Raw genomic sequence first — 20,170 nt, forward strand, 5'->3', positions numbered from 1 at the left:
CATATGAGGCACCGAGGACATAGATGAATAGTGTGACTTCGGGGACTTATACCTTGCACGCTTCCCACGAGATCCACATTCTCAACTGTCCACAATCTACATACGTAAAGTACCTAATAGATATTTCCACATCCACTCATTACTCGCGCACTCTAAGGTGACGATTCCCGTACGAGTTCGGGCAACCTGTGCACATTCGCACAGACAAAAGTCAATGTCTGGGTAGCCTTTAACTATGTATATGAAGATGGAATGTAGTCGAATTAAGTCGGGTGATGCTGAGGGAATTAGATTAGGAAATGAGACACTTAAAGTAGTAAAGGAGTTTTGCTATTTGGGGAGCAAAATAACTGATGATGGTCGAAGTAGAGAGGATATAAATGGCAATGGGAAGGAAAGCATTTCTGAAGAAGAGAAATTTGTTAACATCAAGTATAAATTTAAGTGTCAGGAAGTCGTTTCTGAAAGTATTTGTATGGAGTGTAGCGATGTATGGAAGTGAAACGTGAACGATAAATAGTTTGAACAAGAAGAGAATAGAAGCTTTCGAAATGTGGTGTTACAGAAGAATGCTGAAGATTAGATGGGTAGATCACATAACTAATGAGGAGGTATTGAATAGAATTGGGGAGAAGAGGAGTTTGTGGCACAACTTGACAAGAAGAAGGGACCGGTTGGTAGGACATGTTCTGAGGCATCAATTTAGGATTGGAGGGCAGCGTGGAGGGTAAAAATTGCAGAGGGAGACCAAGAGATGAATACACTAAGCAGATTCAGAAGGATGTAGGCTGCAGTAGGTACTGGGAGATGAAGAAGCTTGCACAGGATAGAGTAGCATGGAAAGCTGCATCAAACCAGTCTCAGGACTGAAGACAACAACAACAACAACAATGAAGATAGTAACTGTTCTCGAAAGAACAGATACTATTGATGATCGTGCAGCTTCTCCTGAATAAATGATAAATAATTGAAACCCTCAGCTGCCGACAAGTGTTGTTAATATATCTCTTCTATGGAAGTATTGTCCCACGATCCGTATAAATCGCGTATAAAACACAGACATTGCTTTTCTGAAAGGCTAACATTGTCCAATAGCGCTAGTAATTAATCACAGAGTACTCGATGATACACAGCACCTGTTAATTTGTTTGATAAATTCCGTGTGTCGCTCAGAAGTGAAACGGCCTATATCTCAACAAGCATTGGTTTCTGGACTTATGGAACCTTCTTTTTATCAATACCACCTCCTTTAGGAGTATGGAACACTTTCTTTTAAACATCTTGTAAAGACGAGAAGAAGCAGGACCACTAAACGAGGCAGCTCAGTGTTTTTCCAATCGACTTTAAATATCGTGCTAGGGCTGTTCAATAAAAATGATCATAATTTTTTATGATCATAATTGCTCGCACTAAAATTTAATTTAATGATATTCTGTTAGCTTAATGTGCAACAAATACGCCGTAGTAGTTTGATTGTTGGGACTCGTGGTTCCCGCCTGTGAGAGGCAGGCAATGTCAGACGTGTTCAGTAACGTCTACCGCTGCCATCTAGGTAACACGCGAGGAACAATATGCGACTTTGAAATTCTGCTTTTGTCTCAACAAATCTTCAGCTGAGGCCTATACATTGTTTCAGGAGGCCTGGATAGTCTGTTCTTCCCTGCAGCACAGCTAGAAGGTGGTTTAAAATGTTTAAAGAAGGGAGACAATTAATTTCAAAGGATGGGGGACCCGGTGCTCCATTTACTGCTCATACGGAATAAAACATTTGCACTGCTGCTGCAGGGTGAGGGAGGATCGACGAATTACCTTAAGATCACTTTCTGAAATATTGAACATTTCATTGGGTGCCACCCACACGTTGGCGACAGAAAAATTACACATGACACGTGTTTGTGCACGATGGCTTCCAAGACTGTTGATTCCCGAATAAAAGGGCATTCAAAGTGCAGGTCTGCATGCAGTTAAAGTTGTGGTTAGAGGAAGATCTGGAGTTTCTTTCAAATATAATCACTGCTGATGAAACTTGGCTACATCATTTGATCCTGAGAGCAAACAGCAAAGTTCAGTGTGGAAATGTCCTTCATCACCAACCCCCCAAAAAGCAAAAGAGGTTGCTTCTGCTGGGAAAGTTATGGTCATCTCATTCTTTGATGTTCACGGATCAGCAAGTTGTAGCTGCACACACATCAGTTAATGGACAATACTACAAGGATGTCCTCAAAATATTGCAAGTCCGTATCAGGCGCGAAAGACCACATTTCCGTGAAGCAGGCTGGATGCTGCACCACGATAATGCGCGGACGCATATTGCCAATGTTGTTGCTGAATACTTTGCAAAAATCAACGTGAAGTGCATCCCTTATCCTGCCTATAGTCCAGATGTAGCCCTATGTGACTTTTTTCTATTCCCTAAAATGAAGAAACGCCTTCGTGGGAGGCATTATCAATCATCAGAAGCAGTGGTGAAGGCTGCGAGGGCGATTTTGAAGGACCTCTCAAAAAATGGTTTCCAGCATGTATTGGAAGACTGGCAGAAATGCTGAGACAAGTGCATCGCATTCATGGGAGACTAGTTTGAGAAGGGCCATCAAAAGTATGAGGATAAGTAAAGGTATGTTGTCAAAAAAAATTATGATCATACTTTATTGAACAGTTCCATGGATCATTTGCACGATAGATCATATTTATGTGGAACGTATCATTTTACACACACACCGTAACTTAATTTTTAAGTATGGCTACATGCTGAACATTTATAGTTAAAAAAAATCTACAGATGTGAGTTAGTAATTCCCACCTACCATCTTTTACACATTAACAGAAATTCTTCTACAGAACAGAAAGAGTTGTCAAGGAGAAACTTTCTTAGTTTGTTTTTCAAATTTTACTTTGCTACCTGTCAGACATTTTAAATCGTTCGGTAATTTATCAAAAAATTTTGTTGCGACATTGTGAGCTCCTTTTTCTGCTAAAGACAATCTTAATGTAAAATAATTGATGTGATTTTTCCTTCTGGTAGTGTAGTTATGTACATCATTGTTGCTTTTGAGCTGCAGTGGATTATTTCCAACAAGCTTCTTGAGGGAATAACTTTACTGTGAAGCATTAGTCAGAATGCCTAACTCCTTAAAGAAGTGTCTACAAGATGATCGTGGCTGAATACCATATATTACTCTTACAGTACGTTTTTGAGCTATGTTGGCTTTCTTTCTTAAACATGAGTTATCTCAGAATATTATTTAATATTACGTTATTGAATGAAAATATGCAAAATAAGTCAACTTACTGATTTCTCTCTCCCCAAGATTTGCAATGATTCTAACTGCAGATGTGGCTGAATTACGGTATTTTAGGAGTTCCAAAATGTGCTTTTTCTGCTTAAATTCTCATCAGTATGAACACATAGGAATTTTGAAGTTACCGCCGTATTTTATTATTTCCTCTCCATGTGTTACACTTATCATCGGTGTCGTACCCCTAGGTGCGCATTAAAATTGAGGATGAGACCACTCGCAGAAACCCAGTCAATGATACTTTTAAGAACAGTTTTTACTACACTACTGGCCACTAAAATTGCTACACCAAGAAGAACTGCAGATGATGAACGGGTATTCATTGGACAAATACATTACACTAGAACTGACATGTGATTACATTTTCACGCAATTTGGGTGCATAGATCTTGAGAAATCAGTACCCAGAACAACAGCTTCAACACGATACCACAGCTCATCAAGAGTAGTGACTGGTGTATTGTGACGAGCCAGTTGCTCGGCCACCATTGACCAGACGTTTTCAAGTGGTGAGAGATCTGGAGAATGTTCTATCCAGGACAGCAGACGAACATTTTCTGTATCCAGAAAGGCCCGTACAGGACCTGCAACATGCGGTCGTGCATTATCCTGCTGAAATGTAGGGTTTCACACGGATCGAATCAAGGGTAGAGCCATGGGTCGTAACACATCTGAAATGTAACGTCCACTGCTCAAAGTGCCGTCAATGCGAACAACAGGTGACCGAGACGTGTAACCAATGGCACCCCATAGCATCACGCCGGGTGATGCGCCAGTATGGCGATGACGAATACACACTTCCAGTGTGCGATCACCGCTATGTCGCCAAACACGGATGCGACCATCATGATGCTGTAAACAGAACCTGGATTCATCCGAAAAAATGACGTTTTGCCATTCGTGGACCCACGTTCGTCGTTGAGTACGCCATCGCAGGCGCTCCTGTCTGTGATGCAGCGTCAAGGGTAACCGCAGCCATGGTCTCCGAGCTGATAGTCCATGCTGCTGCAAACGTCGTCGAACTGTTCGTGCAGATCGTTCTTGTCTTGCAAACGTCCCTCTCTCTTGACTCAGGGATCGAGACGTGGCTGCACGATCCGTTACAGCCATGCGGATAAGATGCTTGTCATCTCGACTGTTAGTGATACGGGGCCATTGGGATCCAGCACGGCGTTCCGTATTACCCTCCTGAACCCACCGATTCCATATTCTGCTAACAGTCATTGGATCTCGACCAACGCGAGCAGCAATGCCGCGATACGATAAACCGCAATCGCGATAGGCTAGAATCTGACCTTTATCAAAGTCGGAAACGTGATGGTACGCATTTATCCTCCTTACACGAGGCATCACAACAACGTTTCACCAGGCAACGTCGGTCAACTGCTGTTTGTGTATGAGAAATCGGTTGGAAACTTTCATCATGTCAGCACGTTGTAGGTGTCGCCACCGGCGCCAACCTTGTGTGAGTGCTCTGAAAAGCTAATCATTTGCATATCACAGCATCTTCTTCCTGTCGGTAAATTTCGCGTGTGTAGCACGTCATCTTCGTGGTGTAGCAATTTTAATGGCCGGTAGTGTATTTCTTCTATTTCTGTATGTCTGCTTGGAGTGATATCAATACTAATGTCATCTGTAAAAAGACTTAATTCTGATGTAGGCCTTTCAAAAAAAAAAATGGTTCAAATGGGACTTAACTTCTGTGGTCATCAGTCCCCTAGAACTTAGAACTACTTAAACCTAAGTAACCTAGGGACATCACACACATCCATGCCCGTGGCAGGATTCGAACCTGCGACGGCAGCGCTCGCGCGGTTCCAGACTGCAGCGCCTAGAACCGCTCGACCACTCCTGCCGGCGTAGGCCTTTCAATTTGACCACACTTCGACAGCTCACATGTCATTGTCGCTGCTTATTTTATCGAGCAGCTTCTCATTTGCCCTCACCAGCCTAAGTGCACCCCGCTTAGAGAAGGGAAAAACCGACCGTTTAAAACCGATGCCTTTATTTTAGTTCTGAATAACCTGTATTTTTCGGTATTCGTTTGGTCTCGGTTATAACAGGCGTTTTTTTAATTTTTGCTAGTAACCGTGTGAAAAACCGAAATATTAACTAGCCATAGCAGCAGTGCATTTTTTTTAAAGGAGATATTTTTATTCGTAAAATTTGCGTTGGTTTGAAATATTGCGTTATTACAGAAAATGGGAAAAGCGATGAGTGATATTTTAATGACAATGCAACAAAGACATGGGTTATGAATTGGTACAGAATTGCTAAGACAATGATGTTCACGTCGGCCATGTGTCGTGGCTTGAGCTACACATGTACGTGCACTATGTAAGAGTTTTTGTTTTCTTTTTCGTTATTGAATTTCCATTCCCGCTCACCCCACCCCAGAGCGGGGTTGGGCTGGCAGCAGCGTTTAACTTGACGCTCTGCAGTCTACAGAAGTTAAAAACATAATGAGGAGATAATAAAACAATAAATCAGGTGATAAAACGGTGAATGGTTAAAACTGTGACATGGCGAAAAGTTGTGAAGTGAAAATAAAAAAATCAAGGATTGGTGCTGCTGAGTAAAATACATAGTAATTAGACTGGCACCATTAAAAACACGGCGACAGTCTGGTTTCTGTTCTCAAGAATTAAAAACCACACCTAGCGACAGTAAGATGTCTGTTTGCAACACAGGAAGTAGACGCACAACACTAAACATTCACTTAAAACTGCTCCGTAGAGGAGACACGACGGCAGTTGGGGGGGGGGGGGGGGGAGGGGGAGGGGGAGTATGCAAGACTTGCCCCCATCCTATCAATATGGTAGTTTCTCGGTGTCGTCGCCGAACGTCCGTTGTATTGCAGAATGACACCATGACACCAACCTTAGTCTGGAAATATTTTTATGAACTACAATATTTTAATGAACTAAAATACTGTATTTGCTTCAATACCAGGGTTTCCCGGAAAGTAATCCACCGCAGTTTTTGTTTTCCACAGCCCGAAACAATGCTAAGAATGCGAAACGTTACGTATGTATCATTTCATGTCTCCTCAATGAGCAAGCCAAGTTTCCGTCGCTTCCGACAGATAGCGTAGCTGCAGGACAGTTTCAAAATGGCGTCTGTAGGTGATGTACGTTACAAGCAACGTGCCGTCATTGAATTTCTGACTGCAGAGAAAGAAACTGTGGGGAATATTCACAAACGCTTGCGCAAAGTTTATGGAGCATCTGCTGTCGACAGAAGTACAGTTCGGCGGAGCTCCACGGTTTGCAGCGGTCGGAGAGACCATCCGCGGCTGTCATACCTGACATGTTGCAGTGAGCTGAGTTTGGGCCATTAAAGGATGCCATTCGCGGAAGACAATTTGAGGATGATGAGGAAGTGATTCAGACAGTGAAGCACTGGCTGTGCCACCAGGACAAGGATCGGTACCGACAGGGCATACACGCCCTTGTTTTGCGCTAGGCCATAGAACGGGTTGGAGATTACGTGGAAAAATAATGTGTGTAGATAAAACACCATTATCGTTATGTTCAATAAAGAATTGTTGACGAAAAAGAAAAATGCGGTGCATTACTTTCTGGGCAACCTTCGTAGACTAACGATCTGTTGGAGATTTCCATGAAATAATAAAAGACGAAGAAAACTGTGAAACGGTAATCAAATTAAAAACTTAACAACAATTCATTCGTAGTATACAATAAAAATAGAAGGTAGCTGACCTGCTGCCTGGGTCAACATAATATACCTTTATCTGCTTGTAGTCCTTCAAAACGGACGAATTAACACGAAAAATAGTTCCCAGTTTTCATCCTTTGACACTGATCATTAGTAATGCCCAAATAGTGGTATGATAACGGATTACAACACGATTTTTGAGCAGTTTCCAAAAACTGAATCAGTAGAAGAATACCGGTGACCTCCTTTGTAGTTTTCAACCACTTACCACATTTCGTGGAAAGCAACTGAGCCGTGCGTGGCTCGTGTTCACGCCATATCTCATTTGACGTCCTGTTTTTACTGTACGACCACCTCGTTATGTTAATTTCAATTACTGGTGTCACTGAGTTGCCGCCTTGCCTTCCCGTGAGCGGCAGCAGCGGCGCTTATCGATATAAGCCCTGGCCTATTATCTTTGCTGACTATTACTTCCCGGTTGTCGTGTGTTTGGAGCTAGTTCGGATCTGCCAGTGTGTTGGGAGGCGCTAGCATTGCAGTTCGGACCTGGCAGTGTTTGACTTAAGACGTGGCGGAACTTCAGTCGGGGCGCGGCTCCAGTGAGGTTCAAATGGCTCTGAGCACTTTGGGACTTAACTGCTGTGGTCATCAGTTCTCTAGAACTTAGAACTACTTAAACCCAACTAACCTAAGGACATCACACACATCCATGCCCGAGGCAGGATTCGAACCTGCGACCGTAGCGGTCACGCGGTTCCGGACTGTAGCGCCTAGAACCGCACGGCCACTCCGGCCGGCGCTCCAGTGAGGTCCGGACAGCCATGACTCACCGGACGGTTGCCCATGTACAGGGTGTTACAAAAAGTGAAGGCCAAACTTTCAGGAAACATTCCTCACACACAAAGAAAGAAAATGTGTTATGTGGACATGTGTCCGGAAACGCTTACTTTCCATGTTAGAGCTCATTTTATTACTTCTCTTCAAATCACATTAATCATGGAATGGAAACACACAGCAACAGAACGTACCAGCGTGACTTCAAACACTTTGTTACAGGAAATGTTCAAAATGTCCTCCGTTAGCGAGGATACATGCATCCACCCTCCGTCGCATGGAATCCCAGATGCGCTGATGCAGTCCTGGAGAATGGCGTATTGTATCACAGCCGTCAACAATACGAGCACGAAGAGTCTCTACATTTGGTACCGGGGTTGCGTAGACAATAGCTTTCAAATGCCCCCATAAATGAAAGTCAAGAGGGTTGAGGTCAGGAGAGCGTGGAGGCCATGGAATTGGTCCGCCTCTACCAATCCATCGGTCACCGAATCTGTTGTTGAGAAGCGTACGAACACTTCGACTGAAATGTGCAGGAGCCCCATCCTGCACGAACCACATGTTGTGTCGTACTTGTAAAGGCGCATATTCTATCAGCGCAGGTACATTATCCCGTATGAAATCATGATAACGTGCTCCATTGAGCGTAGGTGGAAGAACATGAGGCCCAATCAATACATCACCAACAATGCCTGCCCAAACGTTCACAGAAAATCTGTGTTGATGAGGTGATTGCACAATTGCGTGCGGATTCTCGTCAGCCCACACATGTTGATTGTGAAAATTTACAATTTGATAACTGAAATGAGGATTGACACATTGTTGGATGAACCAGTCGCAGAAGTGTACCCGTGGAGGCCAATCAGCTGCTGATAGTGCCTGCACACGCTGTACATGGTACGGAAACAACTGGTTCTCCCGTAGCACTGTCCATACAGTGACGTGGTCAACGTTACCTTGTACAGCAGCAACTTCTCTGACGCTGACATTAGGGTTATCGTCAACTGCACGAAGAATTGCCTCGTCCATTGCAGGTGTCCTCGTCGTTCTAGGTCTTCCCCAGTCGCGAGTCGTAGGCTGGAATGTTCCGTGCTCCCTAAGACGCCGATCAATTGCTTCGAACGTCTTCCTGACGGGACACCTTCGTTCTGGAAATCTGTCTCGATACAAACGTACCGCGCCACGGTCTTTGGCCCGTGCTAATCCATACATCAAATGGGCATCTGCCAACTCCGCACTTGTAAACATTGCACTGACTGCAAAACCACGTTCGTGATGAACACTAACCTGTTGATGCTACGTACTGATGTGCTTGATGCTAGTACTGTAGAGCAATGAGTCGCATGTCAACACAAGCACCGAAGTCAATATTACCTTCCTTCAATTGGGCCAACTGGCGGTGAATCGAGGAAGTACAGTACATACTGACGAAACTAGAGCTCTAACATGGAAATTAAGCGTTTCCGGACGCATGTCCACATAACATCTTTTCTTTATTTGTGTGTGAGGAATGTTTCCTGAATGTTTTGCCGTACCTTTTTGTAACACCCTGTATATCTTGAGTGCGGACCATCTTGGTTACTAGTAGGTCGGTCGTCTTGTCGGGCGACGTGTATGTTGGCCGGCTACCGCTTGTGGTTTGCCTGCGTGTGCCGACTCGTGATTCTTTCTGGTTGTTGCACAATCGCTGCCGTCACTATTGTCTGGTCCTTCGTCCTTGTGTTTGTGAAATTTTGCGTAGCTTGTTATCTCGACTGCTCAATTATTTTAGTGCTGTCTCCGTGCTCATGTCTGGCAGTCAGTTGGTTGGTGTGGATCAGCCAGGAAATCTCCGCACGGCGCCGTGGGCCGGGTCCGCTGGCAGTCTCTACGCAGTGTCGGAGTGTGTGGGAGCTGTTCCGATTGCTACGAGGTTCGTGGCTCACCGATCCAGGACATCAAAGTTGAGTGGTTATTTAATTACCGAAGCCAGTCTGTTCAAATTGTGCCGTTGGTTTTCATGGTTGGCTGTCGGGGTTATTCCCTTGAGCAACAGCGGGTGTTCGAGTTGGGGAAGGTTTGGCCACCATCCGGTGGAGTTTAACTGTATGTTGGTTATTTGCGGTCCAAGTGCACCAGCGGAATCTTCAGCCTTGTGGCCATTAGCGTTCCGGTTACCGGTCCTGGACGCTGACATAAAATTCAGGCGGTGTCCTTTCCTCAACGTGTTGTCGCTGACCAACACGTGTGTGTAGTTTTGACAGCATATGCATACTTGGTTGTGGGCGGCTACGCCTTTTACATTTTGGCTTTGGAGTTCCTTGTGTACTGGTCCGGTGGAAAGCAAGTCGTCTTGTCGGTGGGTCCGTTGACTGTCTCTTGATTGGATTGCCGGCGGATCGGATATAGTTGGGCCGACTAATGTCACCCCTAAGCGAACGTTAATATTTCAAGTGCAAACCGACCCCTGGAAACTTCTGAGCGCCGCTGGCTGTACTGCCTTTTCTTATTGGTGTTTGATTGTGTATTTTAATGGCTCATAGCCGATGGTTTGAATTTGTATGCTTTTGGTTGGGTTTTAAATAATGGGCCTTCAGCCGTTTTAAAATTGAAAGTTTATTACTTGTCAAGGTTTGCATTGTTTCGGCCTTCAGCCTCATTTAATTTCTTTTTTCTGAACAAAGCTTTGGACCTTCTGCCTTTGAAAATGTATTGTGGTTGTGTTTTTAAATCATGGGCCTTCAGCCGTGTTAAAATTGAAATTCCTTACTTGTCGCCGGCCGGTGTGGCCGAGCGATTCTAGGCGTTTCAGTCTGGAACCGCGCGACCGCTACGGTTGCAGGTTCGAATCCTGCCTCGGGCATGGCTGTGTGTGATGTCCTTAGGTTAGTCATGTTTAAGTAGTTCTAAGTTCTAGGGGACTGATGACCTCAGATGTTAAGTCCCATAGTACTCAGAGCCATTTTTGAGCCTTACTTGTCAAGTCTTAGATTATTTGGGCCTTCAGCCGCATTTGAAATATTATTTAAGAATAAAACCTTGCACCTTCTGCCTTTTGAAAATTTATTGTAGTTGTGTTTTAAATCGTGGGCCTTCGGCCGTTTTAAAAATTAAAGAGGTTGTGCCCTTAAGCCATAAGATTGTGTGACATTCAGTCGATAGTTAAGCTCGGAAATTTGCGCTGTAATGCTTGGACAACTAAATAAAGTTATATGTGTTCGAGTGTAACTGACAGCCGCTCATTTTTGGCCCCTTTCCGCAATTCCAACTCCTGCGGATTTTACCAGGCGTTTCAGCAACTTACAATGGATGGACAAAATTTTCTTGATTTACCTATTTAATTTAATACTTTGACTCTTTGTATCTTGAGACAGAGTGAACCAAAATTTTTTAATCCTTGTTGGATTTATACATTTGCTACAGAAAATAACAAGAATAAGAAAAGAAAAATCGGTCATTTTGGGAATGGGTTATTTTATGTAATTTTAACAGTCAAGTTAAACTGGCATGTAGAAGAAAACGATATAAACGAAAACCGGTTTTTCAGTAATAATCGCCATCCCTACCCCAGTACTGACCTTACCACCGCAGAATAATTTGATAATTTGAGGTAGTCACTAGGAATCGAATCATTTGATAGGTCGCATCCTGAGGCATTCAAGGAATCGTGGTTTTGTGATAGAGGGAACTGTGGGGACTAAAAATTATAGAGGGAGGCCATGGCCTCAGTACCATTAAGTAGGTTCAAAATTCCGTAGTCATGCAGAGATGAAGAGGCTTGCACAGGACTGGAGAACTGTGTCAAACCAGCCTTCGGACTGAACACCACAACAACATCATTCCATCTCATTTTTCACTACTCTTGCTTTACTGATCTTGCCTTATTGCCTTCTTCATCTAATCCACAGATTTCTGTAAAGTCATGAAGTATTTATTTTCATGAACTTTATCAATTTTTTTCATAATCTGATACTAGATTTAGATTTAGCTCTAAAACTTGCTTTGCTACCTGTCAGATAGTTTATATTTTTGGGAAAATGATCAAATATTTCTGTTGCTGCATCTTGAACTCCATTCTGAGCCACTGGCAGCTATTTATGACGTGTTTCATTAGCTAATATTCGAGGGGCGTTCAATAAGTAATACAAAATTGTTTTCTGAAAGCAGGTTGGTTTTATTCAGAATTCCAATACACCATATATTCCCCATTCATTTGGCTACAAAACCCTATTTTTGAACATAATCCTCATACAATGCGACGGCCTTATGCCACTTTGGCGGCAGGGCCTGTATGCCCGCATAGTACTAACGAACGTCTTGCTGCATCAGTAACTTCCCCATCTGCTTCCTGCGAAGTGATCATTGGGCCAAACGCATGGAACTAGGAAGATCCGAGATCAGGGCTATAGGGTGGATGAAGAAGAACAGTCCAACGAAGTTTTGTGGTCTTGTCTCGGTTGCGCAGATATGTGTTAGGCCTCCTATTGTCATGGAGAAAAGGAGTTCGTTAGCATTTTTGTGGCGATGACGTTCTTCAATGTCATAGCTGTGTGTGGGCAGTCGGCACGCGGGAGATAAGACAAATTTGTGCGACCTTGTTCAGATGATAGCGAGTCACCTGCAAGAATGTTGAGGATATTAAGCCCAGTTGTGATTAAATGGTTCAAATGGCTCTGAGCACTATTGGACTTAACATCTATGGTCATCAGTCCTCTAGAACTTAGAACTACTTAAACCTAACTAACCTAAGGACATCACGCAACACCCAGTCATCACGAGGCAGAGAAAATCCCTGACCCCGCCGGGAATCGAACCCGGGAACCCGGGTGTGGGAAGCGAGAACGCTACCGCACGACCACGAGCTGCGGACCCAGTTGTGATTACTGTCACAACATGCTTCAGGTTTTAGTACTTGAAAATGAGTTATTGTTGTCCTGAAACATGTTGTGGCAATAATCACACGATTGACAAGTGCGCTGAATATCCTCCATATTGCATGGGTAACAGTTGTATGATGGCTTCACATGCGATATAACGTGCAAGTGCCTATGAATATCTATGATGCTCTGGTTTTCCGTCAAAAGAAACTCAGTGGCAGCTCTCCTCCGTTACAGACGCTATTTTGAAGACTACATATAGTGCTGCCACCTATCGGAACTTCATAAAACTATACGGCCTGAAACGAGAATAATTCAGATGTCCCATGAAAAATTCCGCAATTTTTCAACCGAAATTGTCTGAGACAAAAATGTGTTGCATTATTTATTGAAGACCTCTCGTAGGTATTGTAATGGCGCAGTTGAAATGCCTAGCTCCTTCAAGAGCTTCCTACATGACGTCCGTTGGTCAACACCACATAGTATTCTTTATGCTCCCTTTTGCACATTCAGTGCTTTCTTTCTCAGTAGTGAGTTACCCCAGAAAATTATTCCATAAAATATTCTTCACTGGAATATGTGAAATATGTCAGGAGGTTGATTTGTTTGTTTCCAAGATTAGCAATTATACAAAACGTAAAGGTAGCTGAAATTAATTGTTTGAGAAGCTCAGTAATATGCTTTTTAGAGTTCAAGTTTTCATCTATACGTACGTCCAAAAATTTGGAACATTCTACCCTACTTACTGACTCTTGCTCATGTGCTGCATCAATTGTTGGTATGTTGTACAGAACCTTTTTTTTTTAAAAAAAAAAAAGAATGTAGAGAGAGTCCATTTTCTGAGAGCCTCTTTACAATTCTTTGGAAAATATCATTTAGCACCTCTTCTGTTGCTTTGTGTCTAATGGGACAAAGTACCAGTTTTTCTTGTTAAATGTCAAGTAGAAGGCCATTCACGTACTCGAGATGACTCAGCTGTCGTTTTATGCCACCCTCTTTGTTTTAAAACGTTCAAATGTGTTTGAATTCCTACGGGACCAAACTGCTGAGGTCATCGATCCCTAGACTTAAACTAACTTATGCTAAGAACAACACACACACTCCCATGCCCGAGGGAGATCTCGAACCTCCGGCGAGAGCGACCTCGCAAACCGTGACATAGCGCCTCTAACCGCGCGGACACTCCGCGCGGCTCTTTGTTATAACTGGCCTTCATAAGCAACGTGCCAGGTTTTCATATTCTCTCACTCGCTACTCGCAAACTAATAGCTCTTTATCCTGATGTTCGAATCAGTTTCCCACAAACTTTGCCACGTCCTCGTTGTCCTGGAACCTCTTCCCACGTAACACCACCTTCAGTGTACCAAACAAATGGAAATCACTAGGTGCTAAATAAAGACTGTAAGGGGGATGAGACAGTACTTCTCAGCCCATTTTGTCGATTGTTTCACTGGTTAGTTGAGCAATATGAGGACGTGTGTTGTCTTGCTCGAGAATCCCACCTCTCCTCTGAGATCCACGACGTCTCTCTCTCTCACGGCTGGTTTCACCTTGTTTAAAAGCAAATCCATGTAGTATTGGCTGTTTATTGTACGCTGCTCTTCGAGATAATCACAAAAAACTGGACCGTCAGCATCCCAAAACACCGTCAACATGACTTTTCCTGCTGATGCTTCGGTTTTAATTTTTTTCTTGACAGGTGAGTTGGTGAGCTTCCACTAAATGCTTTGTCTTTTTTGATTCTGGCTCATAATAGTGAACCCAAGTTTCATCACAAGTTAAAATTTTGTCGAGGAAGTGCTCACCTTGTCTTTCATTACGTTCCTTTAGCTCTGTGCACACTCTCAACCTTGTTTCCTTATGTAGCCGCGTCAACTCCTTTCAGACCCATCTTGCACATGTTTTGCGGTACTTCAGCTTGTTACAGATAATGTTATGAACTGTACCAGTACTAACTGGAACCTTCTCAACTATCGTTTCCATAGTCACACGGCGGTCGGCACGAATAATGTCATCAATTCGACTTTCAAGTGAGGGAGTTGAAATTGCAACTGGTCGGCCAGAACGGTGTTCGTCAGTCACTGGGTCACGACAATTTTTGAACTGCTCTACCAGCTTGTAAGAATTTGCACGATTCGTATAACCTTCACCATAAACTTTAGACATTATACAGTATATATTCACTGCTTTCTCGCCTTCAGCAAGTATAAAACGAATAACAGAACGTTATTCAACTCATGTGGACGTTTCAAGCGGACTCACCATCTTGAATTTGCATTTTTGAAGAAGTTATAAACAAAACAATGTTGATACATCAGCTGATCAGGGCTCATCCCCGTGATGCCAACTTAAAGCCATAAAAGTAGCAAATCTGCACTACTAACAGTTTTTTCCCCAGACCAATTTGTCTCTTTAATTATTGAAACATCCTCGTATTTTGGTCTTCATTAACTGGCCTTATTACACCACCAGTTAGATTGGACACTGAAAAATGACGTTCGTGTAAATTTTACCCAACAATTTTGTGCATTTTAACAGTATAACATAAGCAATTACAGTGTTGTATTCGCTCCACCTTCTGACTACGAATCTACTGTGCTTTTAGGGGTTAAGTATGGATCGAACTGTTAGCATAATTAGTTTCAGCATAACTTCTACAAAAGTCGTTTTGCCTTCGTTACCCTCTCGGACAAGTTTAAATTAATAATGTTACTTAAACAACCGGCTTTTCTGGTGTTATAACAGGCCAATCAATAGAGACAGAAAAAGGTCGAATATTGTGAATAGTTCGTGCAGTCGGGAACTTCAGTGTAGTTGTAGAAGGGAGTGCCAGGGACAATATACTAGAAATTCTGACTGGTGAGGAATGAGCGTTGGGCGGAAGTGTGTTTGAAGGACATTTTTGTACGTTTTTCTTGAATAACACGAAAAGCGTAGCCTACAGTGAGAACAGTTAGGGGTACAAAATTTAACAACATTATATTTCCTACAAAAAGGTTCTGTTCATTTTTTCTGCAGGACTAGTAGTTTTCGCATACCAACTGAGAGAATGTGGACATCTCGCGCTTGGTTTATGAAGGCCAGCTTTAACATTGCGGGTTTCATAAAAAGACAGCGGTATTTTATGGACAGCTGAATCACCGAATAGGAATGGACCCACAATTGGACCCTGTGGGACTTCCTTTATGATTTCTCTGCAGTCAGGAAAAATTTTCTACACTTCCGACATTGTTTGAATTATTCTAAAGATTTAGAGACGAGCGTTCTACAGTGGTCATGAATTTGTGTGTGTGTGTTTTTTAAATGTTTGAAATATAGGTCGTATTGCGAAATAGTTTCGGGTGGTTTATGTGCTCAACTAGTGCCACTAAATTTTCACGAAATATAACAATTTTACCAACAGAGGCGACGTAGTTTACAGCTATCCCCTGAATGGGTCCAGCTTGACTTCAAGATGTACGAGGGTTGTCCAAAAAGTAATGCACCGCCATTTTTTCTCAGCTGGAAACAAAGCTAAAATGCGAAACTTAACGTTTGTATTTTTTGAAGAATCCTGAGTGAGCGCGCCAAGTTTCGTCACTTCCGACAGATAGCATAGCTGCAGGACAGTTTCAAAATGGCGTCAGTAGGTGACGTACGTTACAATCAACGTGCCGTCATTGAATTTCCCACTGCAGAGAAAGGAACTGTGTGGAATATTCACAAACGCTTGTGCAAAGTCTATGGAGCATCTGCTGTCGACGGAAGTACAGTTAGTCGCTGGGCACGAAGGGTGAGGTCATCAGAAGGCGGTTCGGTGGAGCTCCACGGTTTGCAGCGGTCGGAGAGACCATCCACAGCTGTCACACCTGACAGCCCTGACCTAGCCGCCTCGGACTTCCACTTGCTTGAGCCATTAAAGGATGCCATTCGTGTAAGATATTTTGAGGACGATAAGAAGGTGATCTACACAGTGAAACACTGGCTCCGCCACCAGGACAAGGATTGGTACTGACAAGGTATACACTCCCTTGTTTGGCGCTGGAGCAAGGCCATAGAACGGTATGGAGATTAAGCGGAAAAATAGGGTGTGTAAGTAAATCACCATTCTTTCGAGTGTGTTATTCTCATTATTTTCAATAAAGAACTGTTGAAGAAAAGAAATGCGGTGCGTTATTTTCTGGGTAACCCTCGAAGTTCCTTTTCGTGAAGTTACCGTTTCCAGAGTCGTGCCAGTTCACCTTAAACTGTACGTCCTCCTATAACTGGTTAAATTAGTTCAGAGGTCGGGGGAAGGCAACGGTATTCCAGCCCCAACAGGGCCATGCGAAGTAGAGTACTGTGGTGCTCAAAACACCCTTCGAATTGATGGCAGCTTTGTCTCTTAAGGCCGAATCAGGTGGACCTTGCTGCCGTGACGTGGCAACGCTTACTCATTTCGTGGTGGCGCCTGCGAGCTATCAGCGGTTCCCGCTTCCGTCTGGCGGTGCGTCGGAGGTGTAGCTCCTCCGTCTGCGTAGTCAGCCCATTCGCCAGCAGTCGCTGGCCGCGTGGACGGCGAGTATAAGTATCCAGCAACATCGTGCTCCATTTTGATATCTGAGCGGCCGGCCTGCTACTCTTATTTCTGTAAGTACCTGCCTAGTTAGAACTGGTGCTTTTGTGTGTTGTGTAGGCCTGCAGATTTATTGACCGAACCGCATTTAACATTTTGCTTGTATCAAGCATAGAAACGAATTTGATCGTATTTCTAAAGAAACTACCTGTTGTAGCGCATTAATGCGTTATTATTTTTGTCTTTTGTTCTGTATCTTCATGCTGCACAGTGGGCCAACTCGCTTCAAAAACTGCACAGGATAGAGAAAAAGATGCACAGTCCCACTTTAGTTCCGCGAAATCTTATATAGAGTTGACTGGTGCGTAGTTGCCCAGTGCTGCGCCGTGATTCGACTGAAGGGGTTGTGGTACGTTCCGTGACAGTTGACAGTAGGCAGTCAATCCGACAATGACGCATTTTTCAGGTATTGTTTGTGTAGCCTGTTTAATATGTGACAGCTATCGTGCATAGTTGTCTGGATACAATAACATGGGTAGCACTCCAGAAAGCATGTTCATGACATTTTCAACCGGTATAATGACGTATATCGACTTAATACTAAGTTACTACCGATATTATCTGAACTCTTTGGCGATAAAATTTCCTTTGCGTGATGGCTCCAATTTTGCAAATAGCTACCCTACTGCCTAAATTGTATTGTTAACGGTTTCAAATGCATTTGAGTGATTTTAGTGAACGGTCATTTTTCCATCGTGTGGCTGTGACACAGGATAAAAATGTATCCCACATTGTTGCAATTATCTCATAAACTGTTATCAGCACAAAAAATATCATTAGCTCTTCTTTACTGTAGATTTCTTGTGGACCTGCTCGTAATTGTAGTCACCAATTTTTCCGCAAATTGGTAAATACATTTTTTACAAGAATAAAATTTCCCCGAGTAATATTGTTTTCCCCCCCAGACGCTGGAGAACTATTGAAATTTTGTACAAAGGAATCTATAACCTCATCAATGACTTTGAAAAAAATGTATATTTCTCGAAAGTCTGGTGCCGACTTCACTTCAATAATGCCCGATGCCGATATCAGTCCATTTAATTTTTATGCTCGGCTATGCCATAATCGAAATTGTTTCGTTACCGAATAGTCAGCTATCTGAGGATGCGTAGGGCAGCTCAGAATAAGGATATCCGGTCTTACCGAGGAAATTTGTAAATATTCCCGTAAGAAAATAATGCACATCGTATTCCATCGGCTTCTGGCATCTTCGGATCCATTGATCTCGTGAATCCAGAAAATGGCAATTTGAGGGGATCAACAGACGCCACCTGAGGTAAAAAATCTGCTTTTCGAACCATCTCCCAGTGGACAACCCGACAGCGACTCTTCTGATAGCGAAAGTGACACAAGCAACGAATGTGACTGATTTGAGTGAAAAATGTACAATATCAAATAAAAAATTTCAGTACAGAAACTTCGACTTTAAATTCGTTATCAGCGATCCGTCCGCCTCCGTAGCGTATCTGTAGCGTTATCGCCTACCACGCGGGGGGCCCGGTTTCGATTCCCCGTCAGGGGACTGGGTGCTGTGTGTCCTTCACCATCATTGACGCGCAAGTCGCCGATGTGGCGCCAGCTAAAAGAACTTGCAATACGGCGGCCGAACGTCCCTGAATTTGGCCTCCCGGCCAACAATGCCATACGATCATTTCATTTCATCAGCGACCTCACAATACTTTATACCCGGAGTTCTACTCGGATGCACTAAATTTATAATTTTTGATCAGCCAAACTGGTTCCGCCTTTTGAATCTTGTAACTCCGACATCCGATTTCTAGTAAGCGACACAAAGAATCTAAAAAAAGAAACAGTTTTCTAGGATTCTGTACTTTTCTGTTGTGTCCAGTTTTAAAGCGAGTTGGCCCACTGTGCGCTGTGAAAAATCCCATCTTTGTCCGATCAGCTGAGTGGCAGTGGCCGAGCAATGTACTATAGCGTGTACGGACACTCCTCCGACAATATGATATCTGCATGGTCTAGTTCGCTCATGTATCAAGTCAAAGTGCTCTCACACTCAGGGAGTAAGCTTAGGGGCACAGCTGCAGGAATCCTGCAGAGTCGTCCTGAGCAAAGTGGAGATGATTCGGCGTTTGCCTTCCGCCGACTTGTCATGAAGCGTCAGGTGTGTGCCTGAGTCGTGTGCATGACTGTGAGGAGTGCCTATGCCGTATAGTGTCGGGTTTGTGTTGTTACGGATCAAGGGAAAAATGGTTCAAATGGCTCTAAGCACTATGGTACTTAACATCTGAGGTCATCAGTCCCATACACTTAGAACTACTTAAACCTAATTAACCTAAGGACATCACACACATCCATGCCCGAGGCAGGTTTCGAACCTGCGACCGTAGCAGCAGCGCCGTTCCGGACTGAAGGATCTAGCGAAGGGAGAGGGTGAAACCCGGTGCCGGCATATAACCTACTCCTATGAGACACTACGGAGAGGCTTGGCATTCAGTACAGGACACTGGCACAAAGACTGGCGATCAGTAAGTGTACACTACAACTACTTCTCCTCTTGCTAATTGAATACTAGCTGTGAAAACTACCCTCTACCAGGGATCGAAACGGCTAGTCCCCGGGTCGAGCACCACCGCAACGGCGTGCATTAGCGAGCACGCTTACGGAGCCAGGTTCTCTAATATGTACACCAGCGGAAAAATGCTTCTGTCGGAGCACAAAAATGCGAATATGTTCCTTTCCATTTAAAAGACCCTGAGTGAAAAGCCCGAGCGACCGCTACGGTCGCAGGTTCGAATCCCACCTCGGGCATGGATGTGTGTGATGTCCTTAGGTTAGTTAGGTTTAAGTAGTTCTAAGTTCTAGGCGACTGATGACCTCAGCAGTTGAGTCCCATGGTGCTCAGAGCTATTTGAACCATTTTCTGACTGAAAAGCGGGGTGCCAACTGGC

General features: G+C 43.7%; 1 protein-coding gene across 8 annotated transcripts in view; it reads left to right on the plus strand.

Annotated features, from left to right (window-relative positions):
• Positions 1-20,170, plus strand: part of LOC124798322 (protein rolling stone-like) — a 167,777-nt gene that overhangs the window by 78,529 nt on the left and 69,078 nt on the right. The window contains exon 1 of one of the 8 annotated variants that reach the window (XM_047261667.1): positions 17,179-17,272. The exons of the other annotated variants lie outside the window; for them this stretch is intronic. The gene's annotated coding sequence lies outside the window, so the exon portion shown is untranslated. Of the gene's footprint in view, positions 1-17,178; positions 17,273-20,170 lie in introns of those variants that run through there. 8 annotated transcript variants of the gene reach the window in all.

Source organism: Schistocerca piceifrons, chromosome 5 (genome assembly GCF_021461385.2).
Source record: "Schistocerca piceifrons isolate TAMUIC-IGC-003096 chromosome 5, iqSchPice1.1, whole genome shotgun sequence".
NCBI lineage: Eukaryota > Metazoa > Arthropoda > Insecta > Orthoptera > Acrididae > Schistocerca > Schistocerca piceifrons.